The sequence below is a fragment of the Micropterus dolomieu genome, linkage group LG02 (genome assembly GCF_021292245.1).
Source record: "Micropterus dolomieu isolate WLL.071019.BEF.003 ecotype Adirondacks linkage group LG02, ASM2129224v1, whole genome shotgun sequence".
NCBI classification, from domain to species: domain Eukaryota; kingdom Metazoa; phylum Chordata; class Actinopteri; order Centrarchiformes; family Centrarchidae; genus Micropterus; species Micropterus dolomieu.
Genome location: NC_060151.1, coordinates 18,037,604 through 18,053,851, shown reverse-complemented (window position 1 = coordinate 18,053,851; position 16,248 = coordinate 18,037,604).

Genomic DNA, 16,248 nt, shown 5'->3' with positions numbered 1-16,248 from the left:
TCCTTAGAGCCTGGAACACCGCCAACATCTTGAGACAGTTGATATGCCACTCGGACTGATGCACCTGCCAGGATCCCCTTGCAAAGCGGCCGCCCATGACCGCGCCCCAGCCCGTGAGGGAGGCGTCTGTCGAAATGACCAGCCGGCGACAAGACCCTCCCAGCACGCGCGCCTGGGACAGGAACCAAGTTTCCTTCCAAACTGACGGTCCTCAGATCGCGTCTCTCAGAAGGCTGAGGTTGAGAGCGCCGCCTCGCTGCCCCAGCTCCTCAGGGGGGCCCCCGAGAAGCGACACTCCTTCTCCTCTCGGTAGGAGCTCGTAGAGGGATGGGACCTACGCCTGGCAGCCTCAGCTGCCTTGGGTCCAGACCGGCGAGGGAGGTACTGGCGGAATGCTTCGCCCTGCGTCTTAACACTCCGTGGTTCTGCGAAGCTCCGCCAGATCTTCCTCAGAGGGACCCCACCTCTGAACCATCTCCTGTAGCAGGTCGGCTTGGTAGGCTTGAAGCACCGCCATGGTGTGCAAGCTCGCACCTGCCTGGCCTGCTGCCATGTACACCTTCCCCACGAGCGTAGATGTAGTGCGACATGGCTTGGAGGGTAACGCCGGCTTCTCCAGGGAGGATGCAAGTCGAGGGGAGAGATAGCTCACAAGCGCATCCTCCACCCGAGGCATCCTCCCATAACCACTAACCCCCATCACATTACTGTAGTTCAGTGATCGGGGTGTGGAAAGCCGTGTAGAGAAGGGTCTGCCCCATGATTTACTCAGTTCATCATGTAAATCAGGAAAGAATAGCAGAGACCGGCGTGGAGGTGGCGTGTGGTGCTTAAGAAACCGCCTGATGACGCCGCCCCGACACCCGGAAGTCATCGTCCACTACACTGAGCAAGTCCGCCTCCTCGGAGTCGGATTGCTGCAGCATCTCCAGATCCAAACCGCGAGCGGGAGAAGCCGAGAAACAGGCTCCCGAAGGAGGAAAGGAAGCGTCGGAGCCAGCGGATGAAGGTCGGGAAAAGCCTCAGCTATCCCGAAATCCTCCGACAGATCACGCTGTGAACCCCATGAGTGAAGCCACCGGGCCCCCTCAGCGGCCCGCGCCACGGGGAGAACACATCCGGCCATCCTCGGAAAAGAGAGCCATGCTGTACCTCAGTACCCACAAGGATAGGGCTTTGCAACGGGTGCAGGCAGCCCCCTCGAGAGCTGCCCGGGCGTGCTCCATCCCCAAACATGAGACACACATCTCATGAGAATCTCCATCCGTGATGTACCGAGGGCAAGGAAAAACACACCTTCTGTACATCTGGTTGCCGGACATGCTGGTAGACTTCTTCTTCAGGTAAGACACACTGCTTGTAGGACTGGAGCTTTCTTCAAACAACATACAGAGCGCCTGCTGAATAGAAAAAAGCTAATGATGAGTGTGTACAGGTGTGCTTTATACTCCTCCGGTTATTCCGTCACACCTTACCGTTCTAGCAACAAACCAATAGGATTGGAGTGATTTCATTCACGTTCAGACCTGCTACGCCTAGAGGCGTTCCCATAGTGTCGTAACCGACACAGTTCGAGTTCCCTCGAAGGGGAACCGTATGGTAAAGTTCTCAGATCAGAAAACACCTACCGTTTGGTGTATACCACTTGGAATCTTTTGGCAAGTGTTTTGTTTTTTATTTCGAAGGACTTTTTATTTCTCCCTTTAGTGTCTGATTTTGTCATCACGTGTTGTGGAATCTCGTCAGAATTCACAAACTCATGTACAAGATCGATCAGTGTGTCTGGACTGACAACAGATGGACTGTGAGAAGATAATGTTATGCCTTTGCATTTTAGCTCTGCTTTGTTTTCCAATCTGTCTTGATAGGAAAAACTCAAGTAAAGCACATATGCTTAAGCAGTATTGATAAACCTAAGCTTTTTATTTTACATCTGTTGATGCAGTGTTTTGTAGGAAGACTGTATATCATATGGTAATGAAACACAGTTTTAAAACTTAGACCATCTGCATTCAGGAATCTCTCCTTTTATACTATGGTTTTACCACCACATTCTGCAGACCTTTTTTGTAAGTCTTCTTAAACTAAGCCAAGATCATCTAACTTTCATACATTTTTCACTTTCCTAAGCCATCATCTTTGGAAGTTCATTAACTCTAAGATCAACACTTACTTTCTTCACTGACACCCATTCCTATGCCACCACAAGCATACCACTTGGAATCTTTTGGCAATTGTTTTGTTTTTTGGTTAGAAAGGCCTTTTGTCTTACGTGAGATATCGAGGGTGCATGGGGGAGGGCGACCCAGGAAATGGCTGGGAAAGGGGCCCCCTCACACAGGCTGTGAATGTTATAACAATAACTTGTTAACATGACCACCCATGTGAAATGCATACCGTTTGCATTAGTGATGTGCGGATCGATCCTAAAGTATCAATATTTCTGATACCAACGTTTCCTGCTCTAGGATCAATACTCATATAAAAGGATCAATATCTAAAATCCGTAATTTGGAGTGAGTGTGTGTTTTATCATAAGTATTGTTGGACTGTGACTTTAAATTACCCTTTAAAACTATGTGTAGTCCTTGGTCCTGCGTGTTCTTTAATGAAGCAATAGGAGAAGATGTTTTTAGTCCAAGTTAATCAGTTTTATTACAAGTAAATGAATAAAGCTTACAGAGCTCTGGGTCGATCTTCTTTTCTCTGACAAACAACAAGTGTATCAGAAGTCTGACTGGCTATCTCTCCCTGACCCAGTGTTTTAGTATACATCGTCACCTCATAAAACAATAAAACAAAAGTGTAGGTCAGTCCATGACTGACCCAAGTCCTCTGACCCCAATGTTTGTCCTCTGACTCCACAAATCACCATGCTGTTGCTGGGCAGATTACGAGCGTAGTTCCTGAAATGAGATATCTTGGAGAAGAGTTGTTTTGTACCACATTCCAAACCACCCCTCACCCATTGTTCAAGTCTCCTTATCTGATCATGCAGAGACCCCCTGCTTCTGCACCTCTCCAAAAAACACACACATCAGGTCTAGTTTAATAAATGATAAACCAACATATGAACTTCTAACAATAAAATACATCAGAGATCAATATAAGAAAACACAATACTAATGGTTACCCTGAGTAATACAAAAATCATACTATCATAATCTCTCAGTATCTGTCACTAGGATGGTCTAATCATACTCGGTTGATAGGAACTACTTTTCCTTCTGCCTGTCAAAGTCATGCTTGTGCTACGGCTCTGTGACGGAGCTTCTTTGAAGTGAGCCGCTGCAGCCCTTTACAGTTACCGCGACTGAATACTGACTCTGGCCGACTTTAAAAACAGTCACGTCTGGCTGTATTTTAGCTGTGAAGGTAATAATGTTGCTCTGTGTGATGTGTGTGCAAAGACAGTGAAATATTTTGGCAACACTGCAAACTTTGCTAAACATCTGAGATTAAGTCAAAATAATATGATGATGTTATGAAGCGGCAGTTCTGAGTAGGATATTTTTATTATAATTAAAGAATATGACAGTTGTTTGATGTCTTGTCATTATGCAGCTATTATTTTGAATTGGTAAGGCTACAGCCTACTCCTTATTTCTTTCATAAATACAGAAACAGTAGGGGGGAGGTCACATTAAACTAGAAATAACACAATACCAGCCTGGGTATTACTTTGGTATTGGATAGGAATTAAGTGGTGTCACACATCACTAGTTTGCATGTAGCTTTGTGAGTATCCTGTGCAGCTGTAGTTTCAGCTGGTTTCAATAGTAAACTATCACAAGAATGACAATAACTAACAAAAAACATTATATTCTAAGCAGATACATTTAAAATAGCATAAATCACAAAGTAACTTTTGTATTTCAAACAAATAGGAGACAAAAAGGAGACTTATTAGCATTTTGTTTTTTACTCCCTTCACTGCAATGCATCATGGGAATGCTGAGGGTTGGCCTTTAAGGTCAATGTCCACTGGAAGCCGAAGTGTTTTAGCAGCGGAACATCAGTTTGCTTTTACATCTGTATGGCAGTAGCGGGTGGTAAAGACCTCTGGGATGCAGAATTGGTCATGTTGTCAGATCAGAATACTTTTTAATCGGTTCAATGTCCTGAAAAATTACTTTGGGATGACCAGGTGGATAGCATTTATGATACACCGATACTATTAGAATTTAAATAGTCAGACTTTGTTCATTCCCTTAGACCCTCAGATTACATGCAGGATGTGTTGTTGACACCTACATTGTAATATTTCCAGTTACTGTATTGTTGTCTTCTGTGTTACTTTCTTAGACTGATCATATGTTTTGCGTGTAACATCTTAATTATTAGCTAGTAACAAAAGATATCAGATGTGATACAGTAAAAAACAGATGTTCAAGTGGTTTGATAATAAAAAAACTCAAGTAAAGTACTGTGCTTTAGCACAGTATCGATAATCCCTACATCTTTCTTTAACTGCTGTTTATGCAGTGTTTTGTAGGAAGTCTATTCATTATGATAACCATCAAATAGGTAAAATACGTAGGCTATAGGATTCCTTGTCTTTCTAGGGCTGTCACGGTGTAGTAATTTCCACCGCGGCAATATGTTGGGGCTCAACAGCGCGGTATGCGGTATTATCGCATTTTTCATCAGTGAAGTAATTTGGTACCATATAGCAGAGTAAGAGTGTCTGTATCTGTCACTTCACTGCACAGCGAGCCGCTAACAGCAGCTTATGGTCTGAGCAAGCTAGCCAGGGCATGTCTATCAAGTCAATTTACATATCGCAGCAACGCATGTGCACATGCACGCGCATACAGGTGTGGAGCAGAATGGCTGTCCACAACTAACCACCGCGCTGTAGTAATGTTATAAAACAATTTCCACAGACAGCAACATGAAATACGCTCCTTAGTTAGTGAGATTCAAATGAGGCTTACTGTACACATTTTCTCTGGACTGTCCCTCAGCATTACAAGGTTAGTCCAACATCACCAAGCGTGCTAGCCACATTAGCCGCGCAATAAGCTAACACCAAGTTAGCTAACCTTTAAAATAAACAGTAAAACAGCACAAAACACGGCAACACTTAACAGCTTCAGAGTTTGAAGTCGGGTCACGTACAGCCCATGGCGATCCATCCTTGAACCGTTACAGAGCTTGTTACGGTTGTGGATCTTTTGAAGCACTCATTTATTAATTTAACACTGAAGTGTACAGTATTGCGGTTGTTGCGGTGCTTGCCATCCTCTGCGCTAGGCCAGTAGTGCGGTATTTCAATTTTGCGCTTATCGCGACAGCTCTGTCTTTCCACTCCCATATGGAAGGCTGTAGACCATGTTAGAATACAAAGGATTAACCATTACGAGTGACACACACACAACGACACACACACCCCATGATGAAAGATCGAAAATACAGAAGATACATTAGCTTATCATATAAAATATCCTACATTATTTAATAGTTCTAGTCTATAGCTTAGATCATATGTCCTGTCTACATCATAAAATAAAAACAACCACGATGTAGGCTAGTTATAAATAAATAGCTAGACTTTGTGTTGTTGTTAAGAGGATATTGTATGCACATGCAATATTGCTATATAATAACTATTTTAAATACTTAGATGTAGAATGGATGTTGTTTTACTAATGACATCTATCTTAAAATATAGGAGGTAGGCTATAGCTTAACCAAGTGAAGCTCTTTTTTTTTGTCTGACAATCAGTCCGCCAAGCCTGTATTATGGGGGTCTGTTTTCACACATAAACCCATCCCGCGACTTTAGGCATACTTAAGGATTTTCACCTCTCTGTGATCGCCGTCTGTTTTTTTCACACATACACCTGTCCCGATTCACTAACTCTGGCGTTTGCTCTGTGCAACATCAAGAGCCCACTACCTGCTAACAGTTTTGCCTCATATAGGCTAAAGTATATTACAATGATAAGATAAAACTTCAGTGGGTCTACTTCCGTAATCACACTTTCATCTCAAGTCGACACCTGTCAGTTTATTGACATTCAGTGGTCACTTCCTATTCTTTCCCCCTCATCCGCAGTCACCCCCCCACCCCCCATGTTTCTTAACATCGTTTTTAATACATTATTAACACAGTGGATTCTCAATTTTGCAAATATCATAGCATAAATACATTGATCCTGTCTGAGAGATCCCCCTTCTCAGACAAAGCTTGGGAAATGCCCCCCCCCCCCCCAATTTATTAGTTTCTGACTCTGGGGGGAGGGGAGGGACAGTTCCCCAAAACTACTGTATCTCTGAACTCTCACACATGTAGACTATTCTATGTGATCTCCTTTTGATAACTAATGCAATAAGTAATGTAATATTGTTTCATTTCCATTCACTGAGCCTGTTTGGAGCCCCCCTGGGGAGGCCCGCCTCACACTTTAAAAACCCCTGGTCTATGGGACAAACAAAATTTGTCTAGTATTGTCTTTGCCATGTTCATCTACTGACTTTTGGGACTGATCATTAAAGTAGCGAATGTCAACACTGAGTTTTCAAGACGAGGGCGGAGCTTCACCATGGTGCCCACCTGCTACCAAGTCATTTTATACCAAGTTTACATGACCCCGGACTGAGTCTGTCTGCGTCGCGGCTGCCGGAGCGGATCACAGCCATTCTAATCTGTGCTCACACCAGGGGCGAGTTCAAGCGCACTCCATTTCCCTGCCTTCTTAACACCGTTGTGTTTACAAATTTGTTGCAGCTGATTGAGTAACACCTGAGACACACCCACCAACAGCAGAAAACATACCTCAAAGCCCGTTGCAGAACGTTGTGCAACTTTGCAAGGAAAAGAAATCTGAAAATGTTGCAAACCGGTGCAAAACGTTTTGAGATTGAACTCGCCCCAGAAGCGCTGCAGTGTGTCACAGAAGTGTCTCCCGCTCCGCTCCAGAAGAAGCAACCAGTGTATTTTTCAGGTATATTTGCACGTCATCCGTAAAGCAGCACAGAGCAGATGAACTGGGAAGGAAGTCAGACATAAAACAGCGAGAATCCTGTCCATTTTCTAAATAAAAGACTCTATCTAAGATTCTATGAGTATAGGCGCAGCCCTCTAAGGCTATCGCTATTGGGTTTACCCCAACACGTGCCTGCGCGGCACTGAGAAATTTGGTCTACGCCCACCTCTACGCACACCTCTCCTACGTCCGCACCTTGTGTATATACACACAACGATGAGACCTAGCCTTCGGCTCCCAAATGTCTTTTCTTCAACACTGAGAACCAAGGCCCAGTGAGACCTACAACTTAGAGGGCTGCGCCTATACTCATAGAATCAGGAGTTACAGTACGTAACTACCGTTCTATTTCGTATAGGTGTCGCCCTCTAAGGCTATCGCTATTGGGTTAGAGGCGAAGCAGGATGAGTCAGAACGCCTCTCTGGCCCATACGGTACCACCAAGCACAAAACCTGCCCAGAGCCATAAATTGAGCCACCCAGTCACGACACAACGGAGCCACAGAGAGGGCAGCCAGATTGCTGACCCTCTTGGCCAATGTCAGAGCCACAAATAAGGCGACCTTGGCCGAAAGAAACCTCAGGTCCACCGTCTCTAAAGGCTCAAATGGGGCTTGGGTCAGCGCGTGTAAGACCAGCACCAAATCCCACAGTGGAGCAACAGGCCGCATCCCCAGCCTCCGTCTCCGCACCCCTTTCAGGAAACGTTTCACCAGGGGATGAGCGAACACTGTCCTGTCCCCGAAGCCCTCGTGACAGGACGAGATGGCGGCAGCATAGGTTTTAACCGTACTGAACGTCCATGAGCAGCTTGAGGAACAAAAGCACCCCCAGCAGCAGGCAGGCCACCGGTTCCAACCCCTGGTTCAGATACCAGCGTTGAAAAGCCGACCACTTAGAGGAGTAAGAGGACTGAGTAGAGGCGGCTCTCGACCCCTGGATGGTGCAAACCACCTCACGGGAGAGACCTAGACCCTCCAGGTGTGGGCTCAGTGAAAACCACAGGGCACACTGAGCGTTCTCCCCGTTGGCAAACAGATCCACCTGTCACAATCCTGTCCTGAGTGCTGTGTTTTTGTGTTTTGATTCTGAGGGTTTGGTTTTGTATCCGCATGTTAGTCCTGTCATCTGCTCCATTTAGTTCTCTCAGTTTATTCATTTATCAGTTGGGTATCTGTTAATTAGTCTGTGGTCTTGTATCCAGTCTTTGTGGTCTGTGTTGTTCTGTTATGTCTCCTATAGCCAATCTGTCTTCAGAATCCCTTTTGCTGTGCTGTTAGTTTAGACTTAGTTTTTAGTTTGCTTCCTTTAGTGTGCATCCTCTACCTGATGTTATTGTTTAACTGGTTATTATCTGTCAGCTGGGGTTTTAGTATTTTCCTGATTTCAGTCGTGTTCCAGTCTCATATATTAGTTTCTGTACCATCATGCTTAAGTTCTGTCTGTTTGCTAGGTGTCTATTTATTCATTAATTAATCTGATTTTGATCATTCTGATTTAGTCTCTGTGTAGCCTTTATTATTAATTTTCATCCGCATCTTTAAGTTACTTAGTATCTGTCTTGTCCCGTATCTTAGTTCCTAGTTCACTGTCTTAGTTCTTAGTCCTGTACCTTTAGTTCATGTCTTAAGTGTTTACTCCTGGTCTGTGTACTTCTGTCTGTGTTCCTTGTTGGTGTCAGCCTGCCTTGTTCGTCATGTCGTCCTGTTTCCCTGCTGTCTGGATTATCACTCTTACCTTGTTTGATTTTGACTCTTGTTTATTTTTGGTTTACATTGGACTCAGCCACTCCATGTGTAAGTGTGCCTGCTCTTTGTTTGGTCTTTAATAAATATCTTCTGAACTGTACCTGCTCCACTCTGTGTCCTGCAATTGGGTCCACCTACCTGTTCCACTACACCCTTCCACAACACAAATCCTGACACCACCTCTGCCACGCCGAACCGGAGTCAGATCTGGGTCACCAGATCGGAATGGTGGCGCCACTCGTTTGGGTGACAGCCCTCCCTCAACATGATGTCCGCCCCTCTGTTCAACATGCCAGGGATGTTCTCTGCTCTGATGGAGAGCAGGTGAATGTAACGCCCACAGGAGCAGCCGCCTCGCCAAGCCCAGCAGCTGCGCTGAGCGCACCCCACCCTGGCGGTTTATTTAGGCCGCTGCAGCCATGTTGTCGGTGTGGACCAACACGTGCTGGTTCCGCAGCAGAGGGGAGAAGTGCCAGATCACCTTTCACACTGTGAGGAGCTCCAACACGTTTATGTGAAGAGGCATGTTGCCGTCCCACAGACTGCCTACTACCTGAGAAAGGCAGGTCCCAGGGAGGCATCTGCGAAGACCGAGATGTGGGATGTGACCCTGGCCAGGGGAACCCCGACTGAGGGTCATGAGTACCAGCATGCGCTGCCATGCAGGAGGGAGTGCCTACCTGCATAGTGGGCATGCGTGAGTCAATCTGACAGCAAGGCACAGCCGTCAGGGGAGGCGAGCCGATACTCGCTCCACCGGGGCCCTCGAGAGAGTCCTTGACACACAGGCAGAGGAATCTGTATGGGTGTCCTCCCCTGTGTGGTGGGAGGGACCACACGAGGCCCTGTAGATGCGCTTGTGGGTCCACAGCCATACCACAACCCCCCTTTGGGGGGAGGGAGGCAGACACAGTCGCCGCGGGGTCCGCACGAGGTGGGGTTTCCACGCACATGGGCTCATAGCCGTGCCGCTCCCCTGGTGAGGGTGAGGGGGTGGGGGCAGGCGACAGGGGAAATTATCTGCTTGTGACGTCTGAGCAAGAATGCATGAGCTGGACCATGTAATGTGGGAGAAACAAGCTGAGCGGCGGCTACTGGCTGGCCAGGGAGGGAGCGGTCTTCTTATGACATTGGAGCCAGCCTTTATGAAGGCCATCTGGCCAGCAGGTCCGTGTAGTGTGGAGGAAATGTCTGAAAAGGCTGCCACTGACTCGGTAGAGACAGCGGCAGGCCCAGGAAAAAGCTCTTTAGGGCAGAACAAGAACATAAGGCACACATTTCCTCCCAAGTAAGTCATTGGCGCTTCCTAGCGCAGCAAGGCTGGGAGCGCGACGTGACGCCGGCGTAGCTGGAGGTCGGGGAATGACATAGGGAGCTGAGCCTGTTGTAGTCTCGGGCCGGCCGTGGCGTTGGCGGTCTCTCCTCCGCGGGGAGGATGAAAAGGAGGATGAGCCCATCCCACATGCTGCCTCCAGGGCTGCGGACCTCGTGGTGTCCACAAGGGTCCGGAATTGAGGCCCAAAAAGCCCATTTGGGCTCACCAGAGCCTCAACCAGCTCCTTCCTGGTAGCCTCTGGGACGACGGATTGTTGAAGCTACAGAACCCGGTGGGTGTGTGTCTGCCGGACGGCCATCCGGGCAGCGGTGACAGCTGAGGCGGTGCACTTGATGAGCTGTGCGTTAGCTCCCTTGCTGATTTCCTCTTTTTTCTCTTCTGTCATGGTGGTGGAGTTAGCCGTCAGCTTGGTCAAGGAAGGGGCGATCAGAGCCGTGTTGTTTGCGGAGGCGGAGCTCTGAAAGGAGCACTATGTGGGTCCTATCGGCCTGGGAGGCCAGGACGGTGCGCTGTCCGGACGCTGTCTGGCCTGGCTTTACCCCAAAGAAGGTGGTGAGGTTGGGCTCTAGGGGAGGGACTGGGGGAAAACCCAGATCCGTAAATCCCTCCACTTTGGTGATGGGAACGTAGGAGGAGACGGGAGCCCGGAGAACCTTCGGATCCATAGCGGCGCCTTCCTGGTACCATTTTATCAGAGGGAGGCGCAGCCAGACCAGGTCCGGAGAAAGAGCAAGAACGCTGGCCATTTCATCTGGTGGAGCAATCTCTTACGAAATAGAACTAAACCGCGTTCACATGCTGCTTGTGTGAGTCCAGGGTGATAGGCAACATAGTAGCCTAAGTCCGCCCCTCAGACTTCCCATGATGCAAAGCGGTGAAGGGAGTTTTGTTAAAATTTGCCATTTGTTTGAAATACAAATGTTACTTAATGATTGATGTATTTTTAAAGCATGTCTGCTTAGAATATGTTTTCGTAGGTAATTGTTGTGGTGGTTTACCACTGAAACCAGGAGTGAAGGGACTGTTTCATTTGATAAGATGAGCTGAAGCTTTCTGATAGCTGTTAGTGCTGAGCTGCATGAGTAGAAAGTGAATGAAGTGTGCGCCTGCTCAAGTTAACTAGATGATGATATGATTTTATTCAAGACACAAAGGTCCATAGAGACAATACACTACATATATCTATATATAAATGTAAAAACAATACAAAACAAATAAGAATAATGCGGATGAAGCATCATTTATAGAACATACACAGGCTTCGGGTCCAGTGTTTCCAAAAGCAAGATGTTTACCTTGTGTCACTCTTAGAAACATCAACTATGGACACAATGATCATATTCTTAGACCCTATCAGTCTGCATAAGAATCTATACATAAAATTTCTTAAAACAGCGTTAAGAGTGGGCACATTGTTAGACAAACATTTCACTGGCACTACTCCACCTAGGACGTTTAAGCACAATTCTCATTGCATCATTATAAGCCACTTGAAGTTTTTTCATTTTAAACTCACTTAAAAATTACACCATAGGTGGGCAGTATACATTGGAGTGCAATAGGATTTAAAAAGTGAGATTTTAACATCGGGAGTGCACATGTGGAATTTGCGTGCCAGCATGTTTGCCTGCCCATACAGTTTACCACACCGACACTGCACATCATCATCATCACACGGGTCATCTCTTATCACATGTCCCAGATATTTAACTTTCTTTACAACCTCTAGTGGTTCACCTGCCAATAAGAAAGAAGGATAGACACACTTCATATCCTCCTTGGTTCTGGCGATCAGTACCACACTCTTCATTTAATTAAATTTGATATCAAACTTCAATCCATATTGGGAACATATTCTAAGAAGGGAGACAGTACCACAAAATCATCAGCATAAAGCATATGATTAATGAGACTATCCCCCACCAAGCAGCCAGTTATACAGCCCTTTAACTCCCAAGATAAATTATCCATATACAGATTGAATAGTAACGGAGACAGAATTCCGCCCTGCCGCACTCCATTGGAGACATAGAAACTCACCCCCCACCTGACTTGCATATTTTGGTGAGAGTACCAAAACTACAGTATCCTGATTAGGGAAGAGGGGACATTGATGATGTTTTTTTAATGTTAAAGATTATTAATGGCAGGACAAATTGGCTGACAGGCCACTGGGATAGTATCAGATAAAATATCCTACATCGTTTGTTAGTCCTAGTTTAGATCAAATGTCCTGTCTCCATCCTAATTTACTAATGTGATCTCTTCATATGTATTTGCTTGTAACTTTCAACCAAATATGTTGTCGGGGTCTCTGTCAGTCCCCATGTTCTCCTCCTCCTGCCCTCCCCACCCACTACGGTAGCATGTAGGTCTCACATACGCTGTTCTCCGGGAGGGACCAGGCTCTCCTCTTTTCACATCTAGGTGTTACCACATGTCAGAGACTCACACACACACAACCCCCACACTACGCGTCATCTCCATGAGCAGAAGCGCCGCATTTGAAACATTTCGTTACTGATAAAGTTTAATTGTCATTATTATTTAGGCTACTATAAGACAGTTTAGTCACATTTACGAAAAAGAGCATAAGACCTTCGGTCAATTAGAAAAGAGAAGGGGAGTGAATTCACTTTCACAGTTTTATCCTACGACACCTATGCGTCTGACATTAGGATGTGATCTAAGCAGATAGATGTCAGTGAATATACACTGTGTGCAGAATTATTAGGCAAGTGAGTATTTTGACCATATCATCATTTTTATGCATTTTTTCCAACTCCAAGCTGTATAAACTTGAATGCTTATTGGATTTAAGTATTTCAGGGGATGTGTTTTTGTGTAATGAGGGAGGGTGGGGCCTAAGGAGAAAAAACACCCTATATCAGGTGTGCATAATTATTAGGCAGCTTCTTTTCCTCAGGCAAAATGGGCCAAAAAAGAGATTTAACTGACTCAGAAAAGTCAAAAATTGTAAAAAGTCTTTCAGAGGGATGCAGTACTCTATATTGATAGAGATATTGGGGCGTGATCACAGAACGTTTTGTAGGAAATCTCGCAAGAAACGTGTTGAGAAAAAAAAACGCAAATTAACTTCCAAAGATTTGAGAAGAATCAAATGTGAAGGAACCCATTATCCTCCAGTGCTCTCATATTCCAGAACTGCAACATACCTGGAGTGCCCAGAAGTACAAGGTGTTCAGTGCTCAGAGACATGGCCAAGGTAAGGAAATCCGACCACCACTGAACAAGAAACATAAGTTGAAACGTCAAGACTGGGCCAGGAAATATCTGAAGACAGATTTTTCAAAGGTTTTATGGACTGATGAGATGAGAGTGACTCTAGACGGACCAGATGGATGGGCCCGTGGCTGGATCAGTAATGGGCACAGAGCTCCACTTCGACTCAGACGACAGCAAGGTGGAGGTGGGGTAATGGTATGGGCTGGTATTATTAAAGATGAGCTAGTTGGACCTTTTCGGGTTGAAGATGGACTCAAAATGAACTCCCAAACCTACTGCCAGTTTTTAGAAGATGCTTTCTTCAAGCAGTGGTACAGGAAAAAGTCTACATCTTTCAAGAAGTCCATGATTTTTATGCAGGACAATGCTCCATCGCAAGCATCGAAGTACTCCACTGCGTGGCTAGCCAGTAAAGGCCTTAAAGATGACAACTTGCCTAATAATTTTGCACACAGTGTATACCAGGAGAGGCATGCATAATCCAAATGCAGTGTTGGGCAAGTTACTCAGAAATTGTAATATATTACTAGTTACTCATTACTCTAAACTAGTTAAGTTACTCGTTACTTTCCAGTGTTTCCCACAGAATGACAGCGGGGAGGGGGTGCCTTTCCTGTGGTAAAATACCATAGAATTTCTGCGGTATTTGTACCTCATGTTTCTGTGGTACTGTACCACACGCTCCTGTAGTAACTTGCTGTGGTTCTCGAGAGGATTTGTTCGGTATTTTGGGACGTTTACTACAGGATTGTACCTCAGGCTCTGCGGTACTTTACCATACGTTCTGTGGTACTTCATCATACACTCTGTGATACTTTATCATACACTCTGTGGTACTTTACCACATGTTCCTTTAGTAAATGCCTGTGGTACTTGAGAGGTTTGTATGGTATTTTGGGACGTTTACCACAGTGTACCTCAGGCTCTGTGGTACTTTACCATCCATCAGGGTTTTCCCTGCATAGAGAAATTTTTGCCGCCCCCCAAAGAGGTTTTAGCGAGCGCCAAAGGAAAATCACCAGCGCCAAAATGATCAGAAATGAAAAAGCGTTTATAATAATATTCTACTAATGTTTTTTAATAGCCATTAATCAAACAGCTTTTGAGCAAGCAGAACATAAACTTAAATACGACGTCTTGACTTCCAGTAGTCACCTCTCCTCTCATCCACAGCGCTGTTTGTTTTGTTTGTTTGTTTTTTACATATGCAGCTGGCGATGCATTTATAAATCAGCTGTTGTGTTGGTTTGACTGTGCCTGAACGCTCCGCTACGAAGCTGGCGCTACTGAGAGCGATGACTTCCTGTCATTTCTCACAATATAAAAGCCGTTTATGCTTGAATGTGCTGGTATTCAACGGGACTGTCACTTTTACATTTTACACTTAGGCCCAAAGGCCCCAGTCCTCTTCTCTGCCCTCTCCATATCAGGTTCCCTGGGCACTACGTGACGCTCACCTGTTCCTGTTCTCTCCTGCCTGCTAATCTCCGCAGGGACATCGGGTGGCGTTCAGCTGTGTGCATAGCTGTTCGTCAAAGTCACTTTTCGTGAACCAACCAATCACAGCCTAGAGTAGGCAGGACGTTAAAAAAGGCTGAGGCACTACATCATACTTTTTTTTTTTAATTATTGACAAGTTTTTGCATAAACAAATGAGAGACTAACCACCTTTTAGAGCATTTTTCTTGCACAATAACTTAATGACAAAATGTACAGTGGGGCCAAAAAGTATTCAGTCAGCCACTGATTGTGCAAGTTCTCCTACTTAGAAAGATGAGAGGTCTGTAATTTTCATCATAGGTACACTTCAACTATGAGAGACAAAATGAGAAGAAAAAATCCAGGAAATCACATTGTAGTATTTTTAAAGAATTTATTTGTAAATTATGGTGGAAAATAAGTATTTGGTCACCCACAAACAAGCAAGATTTCTGGCTCCCACAGACCTGTAACTTCTTCTTTAAGAAGCTCTTCTGTCCTCCAATCGTTACCTGGATTAATGGCACCTGTTTGAACTCGTTATCAGTATAAAAGACACCTGTCCACAGCCTCAAACAGTCAGACTCCAAACTCAACCATGGCCAAGTCTAAAGAGCTGTCAAAGGACACAAGGAAGAAAATTGAAGACCTGCACCAGGCTGGGAAGAGTGAATCTACAATAGGCAAGCAGGTTGGTGTGAATAAATCAACTGTAGGAACAATTCTAAGAAAATGGAAAACATACAAGACCATTGATAATCTCCCTCGATCTGGGGCTCCACGCAAGATCTCAACCTGTGGGGTCAAAATGATCATGAGAACGGTGAGCAAAAATCCCAGAACTACACGGAGGGACCTGATGAATGACCTGCAGAGATCTGGGACCAAAGTAACAAAAGCTACCATCAGTAACACACTACGCCGAGAGGGACTCAAATCCTGCAGTGCCAGGTGTGTCCCCCTGCTTAAGCCAGTACATGTCCAGGCCCGTCTGAAGTTTGCCAGAGAGCGTATGGATGATCCAGAAGAGGATTGGGAGAATATCATGTGGTCAGATGAAACCAAAATAGAACTTTTTGGTAAAAACTCAACTCGTCATGTTTGGAGGAAGAAGAATGGAGAGTTGCATCCCAAGAACACCATACCTACTGTGAAGCATGGGGGAGGAAACATCATGCTTTGGGGCTGTTTTTCTGCAAAGGGGACAGGAAAACTGATCCGTGTTAAGGGAAGAATGAACGGGGCCATGTATCGTGAGATTTTAAGCCAAAACCTCCTTCCATCAGTGAGAGCCTTGAAGATGGAACGTGGCTGGGTCTTCCAGCATGACAATGATCCCAAACACACCGCTCGGCAACGAAGGAGTGGCTCTGTAAAAAGCATTTCAAGGTCCTGGAGTGGCCTAGCCAGTCTCCAGACCTCAACCCCATAGAAAATTTGTGGGAGG